Here is a 10,532-nt window from a genome sequence, read left to right on the forward strand (position 1 = left end):
AGCAGAGGGGATAGGGAATCTCCCTGTCTAAGCCCCTTGAAAGTTTTGAAGTATTTACCAATATTATCATTAACCTTCACCCCCACCTGTCCCCCCCCTAATGGTGTGCATCACCCAGTCACACCACTTATCAGGGAAGTTTTTGAGTTTGAGCATTTTATGGACAAAAGGCCATTTAATTTTGTCATATGCTTTTTCAAAATCAACCTTAAACAACATAGCGTTCTGCTTTTTCTTCTTAATTGAGTTCAGAGCTTCATGTAGGATGACTACTCCTTCCATTATATATCTGCCTTTCACAAAAGCAGTTTGAATGGGTGAAATAATAGGATTGACAACCTTACTAAGTCTATTCATCAAGACTTTAGTGATGATTTTGAATCTGACATTCAACAGGCAAATGGGCTTGAATTTTTGGATTTGTTTGGCATCTTTAACTTTAGGGACCAGAGTAATAATCCCATAGTTCAATCTGGCCAAGTCAACCCCCCCCCCCTGTGAAAATCATCTAGAATATTTTTTAGATCATTTTTAACTATATCCCGGAAATTCTGATAGAATTCAATAGCAAATCCATCAGACCCTGGGCTTTTATTTTTTTCCATGGAGAAGACAACCTCTCTGATCTCCTCCATAGAGAAGTTTTTAATTAGATCCTCCTGTGTTTGGGAGGAGATCTCAGTGGATCATTGTATGTTAAGGTTTATAGTAGAATTCTCAGCTTGACCAAATAGGTTTTTGTAGAATGCAGTAATATAGTCCATCCGTTCTTTTTCCCCTTCAATCACTTCCCCCTCTTGCTCCAATTTGATAATTCTGTTTTTTCTCCTTCTCCCATTAACTTTGGCATGATAATATCTAGTGTTAGAGTCTCGTTCTTTGATTTCTTTATCTTTATACCTTTGTAACCATTTAATCTCTTCCAACTTGAAGATTTCTTTTAGCTCTCTCCTTAATTCTTTCTGCATAATTCTTTCCTGGGTATTAATCCCTCTGGATTCCGCATTTTTATCCAATATGTCAAGCATATTCAATAGTTCTTTTTTTCTCTTCCTATACATAGCATTTGCATTTAAGATCCACCCTTTTATTTTCTGTCTAATATTTCTAAGTCTCTTTTGCCATGTGTCCATACTGGACCCATTGCATTTCACCTCCCAATTCTTTTCAACAAATTCCCTGAATCCTTCCATATGCATCCAGGCATTTTCAAATCTAAAAATAGGTGGATTAGTTTTCTGTTCACCCGAGTCTAACAGCAGGGGTGTGTGATCAGAGATCTCTCGTTCTAGAGCAGTGACCATGGTCATAGGGTATTTATCTTCCCAGTCAGGGCAAATTAGTATTCTATCAAGTTTCTCATAGGTGGGGTCTGGCATATTGTTAGCCCAAGTATACTGTCTCCCACTTATGGGAATGTCTCTCAGTCCAGCATGTTCTATAATGGCATTGAAAACAAAACTGAAGTGGTCAACCCCCCAGGTTTATTTTTTTCAGCACTATTTCTGATGATGTTAAAATATCCCCCAATCACACAAGGGAGAGGATTATCTTGATACAATCTGGATAGTTCAGCTAGGAAAGCTGTTTTCCCTTCTTTTTAAGCATCCCCATAAACCGTCACTAAATTCCAGCTAAATTTAGCTTTTTGTCAAAAAGAAGTGTTCTAACAAAGTAGGTGCCTTTTTCAACTTGTAATAAATCAAAGTTATCATTGTTAATCCCAACTAGAATCCCCCCAGATTTGCCTCTAGGGGCAATCCATTCCCAGAGAAAATTTCTTCCTCCAGAAAGGTTATGTAATTCATTCCTAGAATATTCTCCTTTGATAGTCTCAAGCACACCAACAAAGTCTAAGTGTTTATCTATAATTGTTTCCCTGATGAAGTTCCTTTTGATGTCTTGCCTAATCCCTCTCACATTCCAAAACATCCCTTTCATTGTTTTTTTTGTTTTTCTTGTTCCCCCTCTCCCCAATGGATGTGGCATGCTTCCCAGCACTAGTGGCTGAGGTGCCAATCTTGATTCTCCTACTGCTAGAGAATTTTTTTTAGATTTTATAATAATGTAACTCCAGCTCTGTATCAGAGTGGTCATCTTCTGAGCACAGATCTTCTAGTCTAGCATCTTCAATATCAATCAGATCTGGAGAGCTTTTCTCTTTCTCTCTTTCTTCCTGATTTTTCATATTTTGCAGATAGATATCTCTTCTAGCCTGTTCCATACTGGAAATCAGGTCTAGGTTTTGGTGAACCATATCAATAGTGCACCCCAGCTCAACCCCCACTTTCTTAGCCATCTCAAACAAAGAAATTTGTGTTTCAGAAAGTGTTGGAGACTTACCATAATTGTCTTTGTCAGCAGCTCTTTCTTTAGCCAAGTTTTCAATCTTAGCATCTTTCTTGTCTAGGTTCCTGTCACTTCTTCTAGTTGGTCCATCTTTGTCTTCATCCTTATCATCTCTGGCAGTGATCCCCAATTTTGACCCCAGAGACTCCACAGAGTCCTAGCTGGCACTATAATCCATATGTTCAACATAATTATCTTCTAGCAGGTGATCTTGTGGAACACCTTTGTCAAGGTCATTTTTCTCTCCCAACTCTTCACCAGAAATTTCTTTTTCATCCCACTGGTCCACTTTCTCCATACATCTGTCTATCAACTCTTGTTGTTTTTTGATCATCTCAACCATCCTGTTTTTCTCTTCTCCCCATGCATTATGTTTTTTTCTTCCACTGCCCTCCAGGCTTCTTGTTTATATTTATTTTCCTCCATTTCTTGCATCTTCTGTAGCAGTCTATCCAAATCAGCTTCAACCTTTTTCCTCAAACCAACCTCAGCCAGATATTCCTTCTGGATATTCAAAATCTCATCATTTTTCTTTCTTATTTCCTCAAATTGCTTGAGTCTCACACTTCCCAGAGAGATGTTTTCTTTGGTCCCTTCTAGATCAGCTCCACCAATCTTGATTTTTTTCCTCATGTCATCTATGTCAGCTTCCTTGTCTGAATCAGTTTCAGTATGTTTCCTTTTATCTTCATACCATCCCCGCTCCACCACCTTTTCAAGCTCTAAAGTCACTCTGTAAATCATGAGGTCCTTATCAGTTACTTCAGTGTGTTTGGGAATTTTTTCAAAGTCTCTCACTCCCACCTTGGCTCTGATTTTTTCCAGTAGGATAGTTGTCATGTCAATCTCTAAGACTGGGCCAATGGTGGCAGCTACCTCACAAGCACCAAAAAAATGTCTGAAGCATTCTGGCATTTTACCAATCTTCACCCACACAGTGTGCAATTTCCCAATGGCTTAAGTGTCATAAGTCCAACTATCCACATTTATAACTGCTTTTGTTCCTAGCAGATTGAAATATCCAAATTTGTGAAGTTCAATCAGCCTGCTCTTGTTTGGAAATCTCATAAGATATGCCCGGTCTCTATGTTTCTTGCATCTCCATTGCCAGTCCCACTTGAACATATAATTGAAGCCGTCCAGGAACTGTGTCTCATTGATCTCTCCAGAAGCAATATTGATGATTGCCATTGGGTTAGCCTGTTCACTGCTCACCACATCCTTAGAATTCTGGATCAGAAGCACTCCCAGACCTCTGGCTGCATATCCTACATATTTAGGTAGAGGTTTCATTTGCTTCAGCCAGTTGCAATCCTCAGAGATATGTGAATTATTTCCTCAGATTATGCAATTTGGGAGCTTGCAATCCCTAGTCAGGTGCCTGAAATCCTTGCATTTATTGCACATCATTCTAAAATTGTTCCCACCTTTCACCAGCTCAGACCCTTCTCTCTGAGCAAATCTACCAGCTCCACTCCAAGTGTTCTGATTTTGTCTAGACCCTGAACCAGTTTCAGCATCCCCTCCATTGTTGGTATCTATGTTGTACATTTGATTTCCTTTTTCTCTGTCCCTTCAGTTTTTTCTCTCCTTCCACCTGTTTTCCTGATCCAGAAGTCAGTCCTGCCCCTTGTTGGGCCATGTGGACAAGAAGAGCCCCAAACCACTGTTGCTGCTGAAAGAACTCAGGAGGGGGGTTGAATCCATGGACAGGGTCTTTACCTTTGCCCTCAGATCCAGCATTGCCAGCCTCTAGCTTGTTCTCTTCCCTCCCATTTTCTTCAGCAGATTTCTTTGTTTCTGAGCTCACAATCTCTCCTCCATTCCCCAGATAACTTGAGGCGCCAGTTGTGGATCTAGAGCCAAACCCTTCCGGGGCTCTACCAAACTGCTGCAAATTCCCTTTATATTTATCAATCTCTTCTTCTTTCTTCCTGTATTGGAATCCCTCTCGACCTCCTTGGTTAAATCTGCCTCCCCCACGATTTCCTCCATAACCTCTGTTCATCTCTTCTACTTCTTTTTTCTCTGGTGGCGGCAAGAGGGGGGAACCCTAAATCCTCGAGGGGATCTTACTCTCCTCCCCACAGAGAGAGTCTCGTTATTTATATTGTTAAAGCTCCCAGAAAGCGTATTTTTACAGGGCGTCTCTCCCCATTTCCACTTATGCCCTCGATACTCTTTTTCATCGATCCTTTTCTCATTAGCCAAACTTTCCCCCCCAGACCAACCCAGACCAGCCTCAACATCCATTTCATCAATAAAATTTGCCTCATTAGGCCAGATATCTGGAATTTGAGCATATTGTTTTTTGTTCATTTTTTCCATAATTTCTCTACCAAGTAATACTTGGTTTGGAGTAATTGACGACTCCCCTTTTTTCCCCTGAGCAGGGCTATTACTACAATCCTCCTCAAATCCCCTTATAATTTCTGCGGCTATCACCCGCTTTTTTCCCCTTTTGATTCTTCTGTTACCCCCTAACGAAGTAGGTTCGGTCAAGTATTTAGAGATGGGAGAGATTGTACCTTGATAATCCAACGGGAGCCCAGTCTCCTTGTCGGAATCCTCCCCAGCGAGCAGCCAGAAGCGGCCGCCCGCCGGCGAGATCCCTACCCCCGCCCCTGGGGGCGAGCGAGACTGAGCAGGCGTGGGGAGCGGCGTGGGAAGCGCGGTGACCTCCTCAGAACCAGTGGCATCTTCTTCCGGATCTTCTTCTTTGTCCCAGGCTTCATCCCTTTCCTGCCCTTGCCGCCCCCCAGATCTATCCGCGCCTCCGACACCACCGCAGGAGTAGGGTCCGTCTCCACGGCCACCGCCGGGACCGGAGCAGGCAGGGCCATCACCGCACCAACCATATATCCTGACGGGCCCGTCGAAGTGCGGCGGCGCGAGCGGAACGCAACCCACTTCATGGCCTGCATCAGATCATCCGATTCCGCCTCCTCCATTGCCCACAGCAGCATCCTGTGCGCCCCCACCGGCTCGCCTGTTGGTGTGAGGCGCCAATCTTCTGCCTCGGTGAGCTTCCTGTAAGCCCTCCTTCAGATTTCTCTCCGTCGAGAACCTGGAGGTGATCTCCATCAGCTTCTCCAGCTTCAATTCGTCCCCATCGGCGATCACCCGAGCCCTCTTCTCGAGTCTCAGCTTCCAGGGCTCCATGGCCGCTCGTCTGCGGCGCGCTCGCTTGTGGGGGAGAGGGAGAGTGGGTTTCGTCGAGTGGGGAGGGGATGGCTCCATTCCCGACGTTCCCTCTCCTCCTCCTCCTCGATCTGCGCATCGCGCCGTGCTTCCGCCTCGGGACCCAATGCCCCGTCGACTAGAACTACGTGACATGGGAAACGTACCTACGTCCCCTCTCCGATCGGGATCTCGCCATGTACCCGCACCGAATCAACGCGTACGCCGCGGTCGTCGATGAGGGTCAGCACAGGGGAGCCACCGCGCCGGAGCAGGACGCCTCGCTTGAAAATCAGCAGCGCCGGCGTTGCTAGATCGGCGACAAGATGAACCGCCCATCGGCGATCAGGCGGAATCGCCTCACGCGTCATCACGCTCCGTTGTTCGTCCTGTTGCCGAGGAAGCGAGAGAGAGGGGGTTAGTTTCCCAAACGCATGCACATGGACAACTATTTAGTTCAATGGGTCATAAATATATGAAGAGAATATGCAACAATAAGCTCTAAAAATCCATGTTCAAGAATTCATCTGATTAACCAGTTAACTTGCCGATTAATCCATACTCATTGGGTCACCGAGTAGCCGATAAACTGATAAATCATCCGATTAATTGATTAATTGGCTATATAACTTGCCGATTAGCCTATTAATCCCCTACTTGCTAGACAACCGAACAGCTACCGGTTAACGATTTCCTCAACAATGCTAAAAATATGTAAAATATAGAGCCAACATCACGTCTTGTTTGCATGCCATAGCCATGCGCGCCGCAAGCGGTCGATATCTGATTTAGCCCATCATGACCTGAAGCCGCGCGGGCTCAGAGCATGTCCAGCAGGTAGGTCCAGGAGACAGTTTCAAAAGCCTTAACTATGTCCAACTTGACCAGCAGCATTGATCGCTTCGTCCGATGGAAGCCAGGCAAGGCCACGGACAAACAGGAAATTATTCTAGATGTGCCTTCAACGCAAGAAGGCACTCTATACCGGGCGATGAGCTGACTGATGTGGCGAGAGAGACGCGTAGTGAGCACCGTCGTGAACAACTTGGCAATGGAGTGCAACAAGCTGATCGGCCTGAAATCGGTCATTAGGCATGGCCCATCACGCTTGGCCAGGAGCACAATGTTAGCAATGTTTAGCTTGCGAAGATTGTTCCTATTAGCATGTACAGCTGCTGGAATATAAGCAGGAGATCTTGGGCTATGATCGGGGCAGCAGCTTTGTAGAATGCATCGGAGAAACCATCAGGACCACGCGCGCAATCTGCCGGCAAGTCGTCGATGGCCGCGAGGATTTCTTCCATAGAGGATGGGGCTTCGAGCTCAGTCAGATCTGCAGATGGCAGCTCCAGGTCCTTCCAACTAGAGTGCCTGGGCATGCCTCTTGCATGCCTATTAATGTTGAAAAGAAATCTGTTGTGATCTTCTACTTTTGTGCCTGCTCAGTGCCCACCTCAGCACCCAATCGCAGGGACGGGATAAAAAAATTCCGCCGTCTAGCGTTTGCTTTTAGGTGAAAAAACTTCGTGTTCGCGTCCCCCGCTTTTAGGTAGTTACCCTAACCCGCTGCTTCGCACGAGTCCCCCGCTTTGAGGTGCGGGCCTTGAGCAGTTTGCGCAGCTCCAGCTCGTCCGGTTCAAGCAGACAAGACTCCTGCGCCGTTTCGATGAGCAACATAGTGTCTTGGGCCATGAGCAGCTCGAGCTTGGGATCGCCGACATAGTGCTTGTGCCAGAGGCGAAGTGCCCGTGCCATCCGCCGAAGCTTGAAATCCAACATGCGTGGAGGTGCGGCCGATCTAGAAGCGACGACGTTGGCTTCGACGGCTGCGGCGGTCGGCCCTGCCTCGGGCCACGGGCGGCGGCTGGCCTGAATCGGGCGGCGGCGCGATGCGGTCTTCGGTGGCATGTCATCTGGCTTTAGATCGGCGGCGGCGTCGAGGGCCTGGTGGACTGCTTGGCGGCACCCATGGTAGATCTGTTCTGGCCGGTGTAGCCAGTGGTGGTGGTCATCTTCTTCGTCGGCGGTGGCCGGCCAGAAGCTTGGTGATCGGATCTCGAGATCCATCATCTAGTCCCGGCTGCGAGTTGGGGAGACATGGTTGCCGGTGAAAACCAAGCCGACGGCAGACGATGGCGGCGTTCTATGCCGTTACCTTGATGAAGGCATCGTCGTGTAACTACTGTCGACCCACTCGTGCTGCTCCGGGGGAAACCCTAGGATCTGGTGTTCCAGATCGGATGATGGTCGCACTGCGGTGTCGTTTCTCTCTTGGCAGCATCGTTTGTGGAGCAGCGCTGGAAGTCAGAGGCAGGAGGTGGAGCGGCTTCGTCTTGCACGGAGCTTCGGTGGAGATGTCAAGTCATGCCTGACCGACAGGTGCTACGCTTTGTCATGCCTGGTCGGCAGGTGCTACGCACGACAGATCTTCCAAGGACTTCAAGCTGTGTCGGCTGGTGGTACTTGGCAGCATGGTGCTGAGGTGTATCAGTGGCGACCGCGACGTGCTTAGCTGTTTGCCCGCGGGGAGGAGGTGCCATTGGGCGTCGTGGTGGCGTCGACGATAGCTAGACCGAGCAAGGTTGATGCATCAGTATAGTTCTGAAGATGGAGCGGTGGCAGTTGGCGGCGGCGGCCTCTGAGAGCACGCCGGACTAGTGAATGCCCCAGACCGGGCAAGTGGCTAGGTTGGGGTCTCAGGTCTTAGATGTTAGGCTTGGCTGCGATGTCTGTTTGGTATTAGGCCCAGGCTATCTACGCCCCTTCATCAACTGGATAGGTGTAGCGACATTTGTTGCTTAGACGACGGCTTTAGTCTTACTGTTGTATGACTTTGTAAGGTCTTGTGAGAATAATTAATAAAGTGGTCGTATGCATCGCCCAGATGCAGAGGCCGGGGGTCATCCTCCTTTTCTAAAAAAAATATCTATATAATATACAAAAATTATAATAAGTAAATCTTGACTTGTAGTGCTACAAAGTATAGCCAATTGGAGAATGGCATTTTTGAGCTCGGCCTCCCTGGAAGCTGATTTTTTTGAAAATTTCAAAATTCATATTTAGTTTACTTAAACCCTTGAATTCCGAATATGGGAAAGTCACCCTGGGTTGAGGGACTACTCCTTTTATGGAGGTCGCACAGAAACGGAAACAACCCTTGTTTCAAAGAGAGGAGGACGGGTCATTCACATTTAATTTGATGGTCAGAGGCAAATTGAAAGCAAAGCAGTGGTAATTAAGACGCCTGGGTGTGTTTGGTTTCAAAAATTCTGAAAACAAATTGTACAAGTACACAAGGACGTGATGTGTATGCGTGTAAAATTTTAGAATGAGTTACCTTGATCTACGATCTTGCAAAGAGAACAAATTCATGGACTTTTGGGATGAATAGTGTCATGTGGTGAAAAGCCACAGATTTGTCTTTTTTGCACAATACTCATTTCAATGTATTTCGTCTTGAAAATTCACACACATGTGTTTTATGCTTCCATGTATGTCTGTATTGTTTTTAGAATTTTTTGAAATGTAAAAAAATATGAATTTTGTTAAAATTTGATTTTTTCTTCTTCAGAAAAACGGCTTCCATGGAGGCCGAGCTTAAAAAGCAATTTTATGTTTTGTTGACTTGAGTAAGGAATCTGCTTGACCTACCACCACACGCCCTCCTCCCATGGCAGAAGGCACGACAGCATCTTCCCCCATGGCTACTCCTTCCTCTAGCCACCAACCCCTAGCCCCTCCCTAATTCTACACGGAAACCTAATCCCCTAATCAACACCTGTATGTGCTAGTAATCTAATACTAAGATTGTTTTTACCTTTTGCAGGTCAGTATTGTTGTTTTTGAGACATAGAAAAACACACGAGACCATGTGCATTTTCAAAGCATATAGCTGCGAGGAAAAACCATACGGCGTTAGTGACACGAACTGAATTAATTGAACTGGATTATGCAGAAGATAGGAGAGAGAGAGAGTTTGTTGATAATTGATGCCTAATTATTGTTGTATTTGTGTAAGTGCTGCTATTGCATATAATTTAGTTTTAAACATTACATCAAAGTACAATGTTCAACCTATGACAAATGAGCAATTCCAATGTAAAGAATGACCATCCAAACAAGCTTCGGAATTGAGCCTCTAATGCAAATTCTAAGTGTCAATTATGTGCACATCCAAACAGCAGAATTCAGGCTCAATGTCAATATCAAAGTCACGGAGATTTGATATTGGAGCAAATTCAATTCCATGACCCTGAATATCAACATCCAACCAGAGCAGCGACCTTATGTTTGCATTTACATGCATTGATTTTTTTCTGAAAGGAGGTTGAAACCCCCAGCATATTTACATGCGTTGATGCATACACACATTGCGTACTTTTCACATTTCAAAACAAATATGAGTGTCACATTCATGAGAATATCCATGGTCTCTTTATCTAAAATGATCTCATGTGCAGGTACAATTGCAAGATAGATACACTGGTTTTTGTCCTGATAATTAATTGTGTTAATTAAACTCGTATATACCTCCGACCATGAAGCCCAGTACCCTGGTAGCCCTCCCCGTCGCCGCCGCACAGGTACCAATCGAGGTCCTCCACAAGGATAAGCGGCCGCGGGGTGGTGTCCAGGAGCACCGCGTGGAGGTCATCGGTGCCAGCACAGGAGAGGTCGATGGCGTAGACGTCGTACCTGAGGAACCTCGCCATCGCCGCGGCAAACATGGACTTGCCCATGCGGGCCGTTCCGTAGAGCAGGTTGCCGCGGCGCCACACGCGGCCTAGGCGGTGGTAGTAGGCGCGGTTCTGAGGAAGCTCTCCAGGTCGGAGCGGACGCGGGTCTTGAGCTCCGGGTCCATGGCCACCGTGTCCAGTGTGGTCGGGTGGGTGAAGGGTGCCGATGCCCAGCGCGGCACAAGGGCGGTGGTGTTGGCGTACAGCCGCAGCTCCATCTCGTCGGCAACGGACTCGACATGTTGCAGGTAGGGTCCTCATGGCACC

Source organism: Aegilops tauschii, chromosome 5, assembly GCF_002575655.3.
Source record: "Aegilops tauschii subsp. strangulata cultivar AL8/78 chromosome 5, Aet v6.0, whole genome shotgun sequence".
Lineage (NCBI taxonomy): Eukaryota > Viridiplantae > Streptophyta > Magnoliopsida > Poales > Poaceae > Aegilops > Aegilops tauschii.